Below are 10,851 nucleotides of genomic sequence, written 5' to 3' on the forward strand. Positions count from 1 at the left end.
TTTCGCAAGGCACTGTATGTGTGTATGTATGTGTGTATGTATGTGTGTGTGTGTGTGTGTGTGTATGTATGTGTGTGTGTTTTCTCTAAGATTTGTTGTACAATTTAAAGGTCAAATCCACTGCATTTAAAACAGTCCACAATAATTGAATGAATTGAGAGCTTGTGTAATTATACTGAGACTGAATATATACAGTGGGGCAAAAAAGTATTTAGTCAACCACCAATTGTGCAAGTTCTCCCACTTAAGATGAGAGGCCTGTAATTTTCATTATAGGTACACTTCAACTATGACAGACAAAATGAGGGAAAAAAATCCAGAAAATCACATTGTAGGATTTTTTATGAATTTATTTACAAATTATGGTGGAAAATAAGTATTTGGTCACCTACAAACAAGCGAGATTTCTGGCTCTCACAGACCTGTAACTTCTTAGAGGCTCCTCTGTCCTCCACTCGTTACCTGTATTAATGGCACCTGTTTGAACTTGTTATCAGTATAAAAGACACCTGTCCACAACCTAAAACAGTCACACTCCAAACTCCACTATGGCCAAGACCAAAGAGCTGTCAAAGGACACCAGAAACAAAATTATTGACCTGCACCAGGCTGGGAAGACTGAATCTGCAATAGGTAAGCAGCTTGGTTTGAAGAAATCAACTGTGGGAGCAATTATTAGGAAATGGAAGACATACAAGACCACTGATAATCTCCCTCGTTCTGGGGCTCCACGCAAGATCTCACCCCGTGGGGTCAAAATGATCACAAGAACGGTGAGCAAAAATCCCAGAACCACATGGGGGGACCTAGTGAATGACCTGCAGAGAGCTGGGACCAAAGTAACAAAGCCTACCATCAGTAACACAGTACGCCGCCAAGGACTCAAATCCTGCAGTGCCAGAAGTGTCCCCCTGCTTAAGCCAGTACATGTCCAGGCCCGTCTGAAGTTTGCTAGAGAGCATTTGGATGATCCAGAAGAAGATTGGGAGAATGTCATATGGTCAGATGAAACCAAAATAGAACTTTTTGGTAAAAACTCAACTCGTTGTGTTTGGAGGACAAAGAATGCTGAGTTGCATCCAAAGAACACCATACCTACTGTGAAGCATGGGGGTGGAAACATCATGCTTTGGGGCTGTTTTTCTGAAAAGGGACCAGGACGACTGATCCGTGTAAAGGAAAGAATGAATGGGGCCATGTATCGTGAGATTTTGAGTGAAAACCTCCTTCCATCAGCAAGGGCATTGAAGATGAAACGTGGCTGGGTCTTTCAGCATGACAATGATCCCAAACACACCACCCGGGCAACGAAGGAGTGGCTTCGTAAGAAGCATTTCAAGGTCCTGGAGTGGCCTAGCCAGTCTCCAGATCTCAACCCCATAGAAAATCTTTCGAGGGAGTTGGAAATCTGTGTTGCCCAGCAACAGCCCCAAAACATCACTGCTCTAGAGGAGATCTGCATGAAGGAATGGGCCAAAATACCAGCAACAGTGTGTGAAAACCTTGTGAAGACTTACAGAAAACGTTTGACCTCTGTCATTGCCAACAAAGGGTATATAACAAAGTATTGAGAAACTTTTGTTATTGACCAAATACTTATTTTCCACCATCATTTGCAAATAAATTCATAAAAAATCCTACAATGTGATTTTCTGGATTTTTTTTCTCATTTTGTCTGTCATAGTTGAAGTGTACCTATGATGAAAATTACAGGCCTCTCTCGTCTTTTTAAGTGGGAGAACTTGCACAATTGGTGGCTGACTAAATACTTTTTTGCCCCACTGTACCTTCCACAACCATAAGATCCACTAATAAGTTTATCAAAATACTTGTACCTGCTTTTTTTTGCAATAATCACTGATCTGGCTTTCAGGTTTGTCTATAAAAAAGCTATTTTTGTTACAAATTTAACCAGAACCATTCATAATGCACATTCACTAATAATGTAGCAAGCATTATAGAAAATTAACACCAGTCTCATAAACAATTCTCTCAAACACAAACCCAGGTGCTAGTGAGTAGCCAGCTAATATTTATATTTCATGTTTAGCCAACTTGGATCTAGGTATAATTTCACAAGCTCTGAATTCAGCTAGCAAGGCAAAACAGTTAAATTGTTATGAACACAACCTTCTGTCCGTCTCCAACTGTTTGAACATCATGCTAGCCTGTCCACTATGTTCAGATGTTTAAATCAAGTGGCTTACCTTATTTCTCAGAATGAGAACGAGTTGCCAATTCCTTTATAATTGTTTTATGCTTATTGCACATTTATAAAAGACTAAACAGCTAGTATAACAATCTTTATTTGACTAAAATGCTGCTAGTGATATGTGGTACCATTCAGAATGAATGTTCATTGGTACATCTGTTTCAGTATATTCTGCTCTGCTTGAATTTTGAGGAGTTAAAACATAAACAGGATTTGGTTTCGAAAGTTCAACTTCTCCTCTATTACAATTAATATGTCTCCATGTGTTTGGGTGTCCATATTAGAGGTCGACCGATTAATCGGAATGGCCGATTTAATTAGGGCCGATTTCAAGTTTTCATAACAATCGGAAATCTGTATTTTTGGGCGCCGATTTAAAAAAAATAAAAAAAAATAATAAAAATTTTTTAAAAAATGTATACCCTTATTTAACTAGGCAAGTCAGTTAAGAACACATACTTATTTTCAATGATGGCCTAGGAGTGGTGGGTTAACTGCCTTGTTCAGGGGCAGAACGACAGATTTTCACCTTGTCAGCTCGGGGGATCCAATCTTGCAACCTTACAGTTAACTAGTCCAATGCTATAACCACCTGCCTCTCGTTGCACTCCACAAGGAGACTGCCTGTCATGCGAATGCAGTAGAAGACAAGGTAAGTTGCTAGCTAGCATTAAACTTATCTTATAAAAAACAATCAATCATAATCACTAGTTCTAACTACACATGGTTGATGATATTACTAGTTTATCTAGCGTGTCCTGCGTTGCATATAATCGATACAATGCTGGGAATGATTTCAAACAGCACTTTCTTGTGTTTTGCCAGCAGCTCTTCGCAAGCACAGTGCTGTTTATAACTTCAAGCCTATCAGCCTAATGGCTGGTGTAACCGATGTGAAATGGCTAGCTAGTTAGCGGGGTGCGCGCTAATAGCGTTTCAAATGTCACTCGCTTTGAGACTTGGAGTAGTTGTTCCCCTTGCTCTGCATGGGCCGAGGCTTTTGTGGAGCGATGGGTAACGCTGCTTCGAGTGTGGCTGTTGTCTGTGTTCCTAGTTCGAGCCCAGGTAGGGGCGAGGAGAGGGACAGAAGCTATACTGTTACACTGGCAATACTATAGTGCCTATAAGAACATCCAATAGTCAAAGGTATATGAAATACATATGGTATAGAGATAAATAGTCCTATAAATACTATATTAACTACAACCTAAAACCTCTTACCTTGGAATATTGAAGTCTCATGAACCACCAACTTTCATATGTTCTCATGTTCTGAGCAAGGAACTCAAACGTTAGCTTTTTTACATGGCACATATTGCACTTTTACTTCTCCAACACTTTGTTTTTTCATTATTTAAACCAAATTGAACATGTTTCATTATTTATTTGAGGCTAAATTGATTTTTATTGATGTATTATAATTAAGTTAAAATAAGTGTTCATTCAGTATTGTTGTAATTGTCATTATTACAAATACATTTTAAAAAATCTGCCGATTTAATCGGTATCAGCTTTTTTTGGTCCTCCAATAACCGGTATCGGTATTGGCGTTGAAAAATCCTAATCGGTCGACCTCTAGTCCATATGCCCGATTCTGTTGGACCAAACCTGAAATGCGAATAGCGAGTTGAAACCGTTTGTCATAGAGGAATAGGTGATCACCCATCGTTGTTGTTGTGAGTGATAGGGGGAGGGGCTTGGGTGAAAGAGGAAAATTGAAATCTGTCCAAAATAAGCACAATGCGCTTATTTTGAACCTTAACTTGTCACCTGCCTTCCCGCCATTGGGAAAACGACTCACATAGGGAGTTAGGGCGGAGACATGAGCATTATATACTGATTTCTGGTGTAAATGAAAAGCTATTCAGACCCCTTTTTTAAAATGTTGTTACGGTACAGCCTTATTCTAAAATTGATGAAGTAGTTTTTCCCCTCTCAATCTACACACAATACCCCATAATGACGAAGCAAAAGCTGTTTTTTTAGAAATTGGTGAAAATGTATAACTTAAAAAAAAACTGAAATATCACATTTACATAAGTATTCAGACCCTTTACTCAGTATTTTGTTTAAGCACCTTTGGCAGTGATTACAGCCTTGACTCTTCTCGGGTATGACACTACATTTCTCCGTTCATCTTTCCCTCGACCCTAACAAGTCTCCCAGTCCCTGCCACTGAAAAACATCCACACAGCATGCTTCACCGTAGGGATGGTGCCAGGATTCCTCCAGGCGTGGCATTCAGGCTGAAGAGTTCAATCTTGGTTTCATTAGACCAGAGAATCTTGTTTTTCCTGGTCTGAGAGTCCTTTAGGTGCCTTTTGGTAAATTCCAAGTAGGCTGTCATGTGCCTTTTACTGAGGAGTTTTGTCCATCTGGCAACTCTACCAAGAAGGCCTGATTTGGTGGAGTGCTGCAGAGATGATTGTCCTCCCATCTCCACAGAGGAACTCTGTCAGAGTGACCATCAGGTTCTTGGTCACCTCCCTGACCAAGGCCCTTCTCCTCCGATTGCTCAGTTTGGCCGGGCAGCCAGCTCAAGGAATGATGGATGCCACTTAGTTGGTGGGGACCTTCAATGCTGCAGAAATGTTTCAGTACCCTTCCCCAGATCTGTGCCTCGACACAATCGTGTCTCGGAGCTCTACGGACAATTCCTTCGACCTCGTGGCTTGGTTTTTGCTCTGACATGCACTGTCAACTGTGGGACCTTATATAGACGTGTGTGCCTTTCCAAATCATGTCCAATCAATTGAATTTACCACATGTGGACTCCAATCACGTTGTAGAAACATCTCAAGGACGATCAATGGAAACAGGACGCACCTGAGCTCAATTTTGAGTCTCATAGCAAAGGGTCTGAATACTTGTGTAAATAAGGTATTTCTGTTTTTTTTACGTGCAAAAATGTCTCATCTGTTTTTGCTTTGTCATTATGGGCTATTGTGTGTAGCTTGATAATTCATTCAAATATTGAATCCATCTGAGAATAAGGCTGTAACGTAACAAAATGTGGAAAAAGTCAAGGGTCTGAATACTTTCTGAATGCAGTGTATATCGCCCAGCCCTATAATGCAGTCAAGATTCTCTCAATGGTGCAGCTGTTTAACTTTTTGAGGATCCGAGGGCCCATGTCAAATCTTTTCAGCCTCCTGAGGGGGAAGAGCTGTTGTTTTGCCCTCTTGACATCTGTGTTGGTGTATGGGTACCGTGATCAATCCTTAGTGATGTGGACACTGTGGAACTTTAAGCTCTCGACCTGCTCCACTACAGCTTGTCGACGTGAATGAGGGCGTGCTCGGCCCTACGTTTTTTGTAGTCCATGATTAGCTCCTTTGTCTTGCTGACGTTGAGGGAGAGAATCATTAGCTGAAGCAGAAGAAACAGACTGTGGTCAAGAGCGCCAAGAAGGGGGTTCACACTGGACCTGACCCACCCTGTGGAGTCCAGCATCCTGGACTCTGCCAACTTCGTAAGTTACCGGCACCGCTTCACCGGACACCATAGGGCTACTGCCCATGGTCTTCATCATTAAACAGGCTAGGGATATTATGCTTTATCATTGTGTAATGTTTGTCTAACTCTGTGTGTGGATTATGGTAACATTCCCTAGCTGACTAGGGTTCTCTTCCCTAGTCACTGCTCTTTCCAACAGGAAACCTTTCTCAACAAGAGGGTAAAGGTCAATGGCAAGACAGGAAATCTGGCAAATGTAGTCGAGATCAACCTTCTGAAAAACAAGATCCACGTCACAGAACCAGCTTTCCAAGAGGTAAGCTATTGGTGTCGATAGTCTACTACTACTAATAACTCCATTGAGTGTGCGTTTTTTTTAACTAGGAGTAGGTTTGAGGAACTCCCTGGCCTCAACCCTTTAGGACAGGTCTGAGGTGTACTCCTCCTCTTCTTTGACATCAAACTCCTCCTCTCCCATTGGTCCACAGGTACCTGAAGAAGAACAACCTCCGTGATTGGTTGAGAGTCGTGTTGTCAGACAAGGAGACTTACGAGCTTAGATACTTCCAGATCAGCCAGGAAGAGGACAATGACGAGTAGAGCCAAGCTCCGCCCACCTGCCCCAGCATGCAGGACTGGAGACTGGCCAGTCCGTCACACTTGTCACTTGTTTGTGAGGGAAAGTCTTCTGTGAGAGACATTTGTATTTGTCAGTGGATAGACTGTAAACTTCAGTGTGTCATCATGTCTCTAGTTTTGATGGGAGAATAAATTAGATCAACAAAACAGCCCTGGTGTGTTCTGCTTGAATATTTTGTGGGTGCATGACTGTTTCAATGAAGTATGAAGTTCAGTGAGAAATGATTGTCACAGAACTTCTCAGATGACTATCATAGGTGTAATTCCCAGTATGTCCACCTGATGTCACCAGACGCTGTGTTACTGCATCCTGCCCTGCTGTTATATTGTTATAGTCATCTGAGATAGTATAGTAGTGCGAATCAGGACCGCTAATGGCAATGCTGGCTAAACTGGAAGGTTTACAATGTAAAATAAATAACCTCACTGCTGCTCTACTCTATGAAGATGGAGTATGTGATTATCATACTATAAGCAGAGCACAAACCCTACCATACCATCTTTGCTTTACCCGACCCCAGTGTAGATGCTTTCAGTTCACTATAACTCAAACAAATCTTTCTAACCAGCAAACTGTTTGTAGCAGCACTCTGTATAAGGTATGTTGAACTGAGTCCGATTCAGAACCGCAGGTGGTTTTCCTGTTGTCCCATTGCTGCCAAGATACTTTTGTGTATATATAGTGTATGTAGACACCCTTTCAAATTAGCACACAGCCATGCAGTCACCATAGACAAACATTGGCAGTAGAATGGCCTTACTGAAGAACTCAGTGACTTTCAATGTGGCACCATCATAGGATGCCACCTTTCCGAGAAGTCAGTTTGCCAATTTCAGCCCTGCTAGAGCTCCTCCGGTCAACTGTAAGTGCTGTTATGGTGACGTGGAAAAGTATAAGAGTAGCAACGGCTCAGCCGCGAAGTGGTAGGCCACACCAGCTCACAGAACGGGACCGCTGAAGCGCGAAGCGCATAAAAATGGCAACACTCACTACTGAGTTCCAAACTGCCTCTGGAAGCGACGTCAGCACAATAACTGTTTGTTGGAGCTTCATGAAATGGGTTTCCATGGCCTAGCAGCTACACACAGGCTTAAGATCACCATGCGCAATGCCAAGGGTCGGCTGGAGTGGTGTAAGGCTCGCTTGGACTCTGGAGCAGTGGAAATGCGTTCTCTGGAGTGATGAATCACGCTTCACCATCTGGCAATCCAACGGACGAATCTGGGTTTGGTTAATGCCAGGAGAACGCTATGTGCCCCCATGCATAGTGTCAACTGTAAATTTTAGAGTAGGAATAATGGTCTGGGACAGTTTTTTATGGTTCGGGCTAAGCCCCTTGGTTCCAGTGTAGGGAAATCTTAACTCTACAGGACAATGATATTCTAGAAGATTCTGTGCTTCCAACTTTGTGGCACCTGTTTTGGGAAGGTCCTTTCCTGTTTCAACATGACAATGTCTCTGTCCACAAAGCGAAGTCCATACAGAAATGGTTTGCCGAGATCGATGTGGAAGAACTTGATTGGCCTGCACAGAGCTCTGAACTCAACCCTATCGAACATCTTTGGGATGAATTGGAACGCCGTTCCTCTTCACTATGTGGTAGCAGTTAGCTCCTCTATCCTTTATAGTGTTCGATATGTTAGATTGGAAGTGAATTTTATTAAGCTGTTATGTTATATAATCCTACCTTGGCTGATGTGTCAGAATGTCAGTAAATGCTTTATATTCCCAGGAGCAGAGCAATGTTTTCCTGGGACTGATCCCACCCTTTCATCTGTGAGTGTGTATATGTGCGTGTGTACATGTGTTAGTGATCTTTGTCGTGTTGGAGACTAGTGTGTGGAACCGTTCACAGTAACAGCTTGTTTTGAGGCGACCTGGGTTCGATACCTGGTTAGTTGTGTGTGTGGATGCATGGGTGTATCTGGCCCTGCTTCCTACTCGCTGATCTGCTGTCTCATCTGCTGTGGATAAAACACACCGCCTCAGGAATGCCCATTTCACCCTGCAACTTCCCACTAGCGTGTGTCCATCTGTAATAGTGAAAGTCTACACACCCCTTGTGTAACAGAGTAAGAACCTATATCCTGTTGTATTTGTGGAAGTTTGCCCAAATTTGTTAGTTTCACAAATTCAATTAATGTTATTGAGCTCCTGTTAAAATATATCTATAGCTTAATTTATTTATATTGACATGCTTAATTAATGCGTAATTGACTGACATCCTGTGGTTGGTTGACGATATTGCACCCCATCTTCTCTTATTTTTGCGCACAATTTTCTGGAATTAATGGTAGATCGGAAGTCCTTCTCCACTCCTTGCCCAGTTAAAAGCATTTTTTTTAAATATATAATTCCGTCCAAACTGTCAGGATTTGTATTAACAAATGTACAACGTATTAACATGTAGTTTGTCATAATGGGAAAGTGTATTTTGGTTTTAACCGTGTTTTCATGCTAACTTGTTAGCTATGCTAGCACTCGTCCTGTTAGATATGTCAGAAATATTAGAGACAGGAGGAGTTATAAATCCCAGTTGCAAATGAATGGAGGAACAACGTATAACGTCCCACCCAGCAGACTGTCGACCAATCGCCTTCACGTAGTCATTCGGCGTTACGCAATCCATTTTCAAAGTCAGGGTACGAGTTGATTAACTTGCCTATTCTACTCGAATGTACGTAATATCACGATTCCAAAGACATACAATATTACAGATAGAAAGTTAATTATGTGACATTTAAAAAAAAATATTTGTAATGTTGTACTTATTGTCGACGAAATTCATTGTAATGTTGGGTTTTTGATCTAGCGCCCTCCTTGTCCCAGAATCGCCCAGAATGCACCGCGTGGCCCATTGCGGTAGCATGTGCAACCTACACAATGGGCGTTAATACGATTCCAGCGGAGTTCCCCATCTCTTCAAAAGCATTTCGGGCCATGTACACTGTTAGCTAGCATGTTTCCTGCTCACCAGACGTGCTACCTTGACCCAGACCAGCTGTTTCGACTCTCCGTCAACCTGTCTCTCTCACTGGCTGCAGTCCAAATACGTTATTTTTACCTTATTTTTTGTATCTCTCTCTCGCTCTCTCCCACTACCGCACCTACTGTTACGACCTCAGAATCACAGATAGAACAACGAGACAACTAATGAGACAGATATTTCACCAGATGTGCCTTATTTCAATGTGATGTTGTTTCAGTCCCATATGTCATGTCTTTCTGGAATGGCCTTTTAAGTAATATTCATTGGAAAAACGTTTAGAAGTTTCTTCTAACTAATACGTTTAAATACGTTTCTTATAAATTAATTCCACAAGTGCTACCATACTAAACATTAAACTCTTGAAGTTTAAAAAAAAAAATTGACATTGATGTTTCTTGTACCTTGTGTAAATGACAACCGGAGACTGCTTTTATTTTTTATTTTGGTATTGCTCTTATACCCGGAAGCTGTGGCAAGATACAGTATCTGTAGATTGTTTGTAGATCATATACATGCACATTTTTCCCTACTTGAAAAATGTGATATTAGTTGTTTTTTTTGTTTTTTTTTACAAAGTATAGTTAAGTACAGTGGGGCAAAAAAAGTATTTAGTCAGCCACCAATTGTGCAAGTTCTCCCACTTAAAAAGATGAGAGAGGCCTGTAATTTTCATCATAGGTACACTTCAACTATGACAGACAAAATGAGAGAAAAAAAATCCAGAAAACCACATGGTAGGATTTTTAATGAATTTATTTGCAAATTAGGGTGGAAAATAAGTATTTTTTTTAAATTGATTTTCAAAACATAAAAATTATAATAATAATAATTCAACGGATTTGTAAATGAGAAGCATCCAGTGTTTCCATTCACTACTAGTGATGGGCATTCCGGCTCTTTTCAGTTAGCCGGCTCGTTCGGCTCAGCTCCCAAATGGCTCTTTAAAAAAAATATGTTTTGTATTTTTGCAATAGTTTGACTATGATTGGTGTTAAAACAATTCCAATTAAATTATTAAGTTAAATAATACTCTACCTTAACCACAATGTATTTATGAAAAATAATGTTTGCTATGAAAAATAATGCTATTAAACATTTGCATTTAAAGTATAAGTATAATGTAAAGAATAACTGTCTCGTACAGTTATGGAATAAGGGATTTTGAAAGGGGTTTCCTGCTTGGAATTGTGTACATTGGATTTAGGCTCTCCCTCACGCATCTTTGGTTCATTGGTTGACACTGCGTGTCTGATTAACAGGACCAACAGGTGAGGCTGTTAGTCTGAGCAGACAATCAGAACGAATGTGTGTGCGTTTGAGCATTTAGGCCTCTATTATTTTTGTATTTTTTTGTTCTTTGAATTAGTTAATTCTATTCATTGAATTTTTTTGATGATTCATATCTTTATTTGTATATTATAAATAGATTTGGCTCTTCTGATATGCGAGCCGGCTCCCAACGTTCACCTACTAGAGCCAGCTCTTAGAGCCGACTCGTTCGCGAACGACCCATCACTACTCACTACCAAATATGCACAGTGCCAGCAATGGAGG

At 40.9% G+C, this 10,851-nt stretch overlaps 1 pseudogene; it reads left to right on the plus strand.

Annotated features, from left to right (window-relative positions):
* The first annotated feature begins 470 nt into the window (after window positions 1–470).
* Window positions 471–6,268, plus strand: LOC139420656 (ribosomal protein eL22-like 1; annotated as a pseudogene).
* The last annotated feature ends 4,583 nt before the right edge of the window (window positions 6,269–10,851 follow it).

Source organism: Oncorhynchus clarkii, chromosome 11 (assembly GCF_045791955.1).
Source record: "Oncorhynchus clarkii lewisi isolate Uvic-CL-2024 chromosome 11, UVic_Ocla_1.0, whole genome shotgun sequence".
Lineage (NCBI taxonomy): Eukaryota > Metazoa > Chordata > Actinopteri > Salmoniformes > Salmonidae > Oncorhynchus > Oncorhynchus clarkii.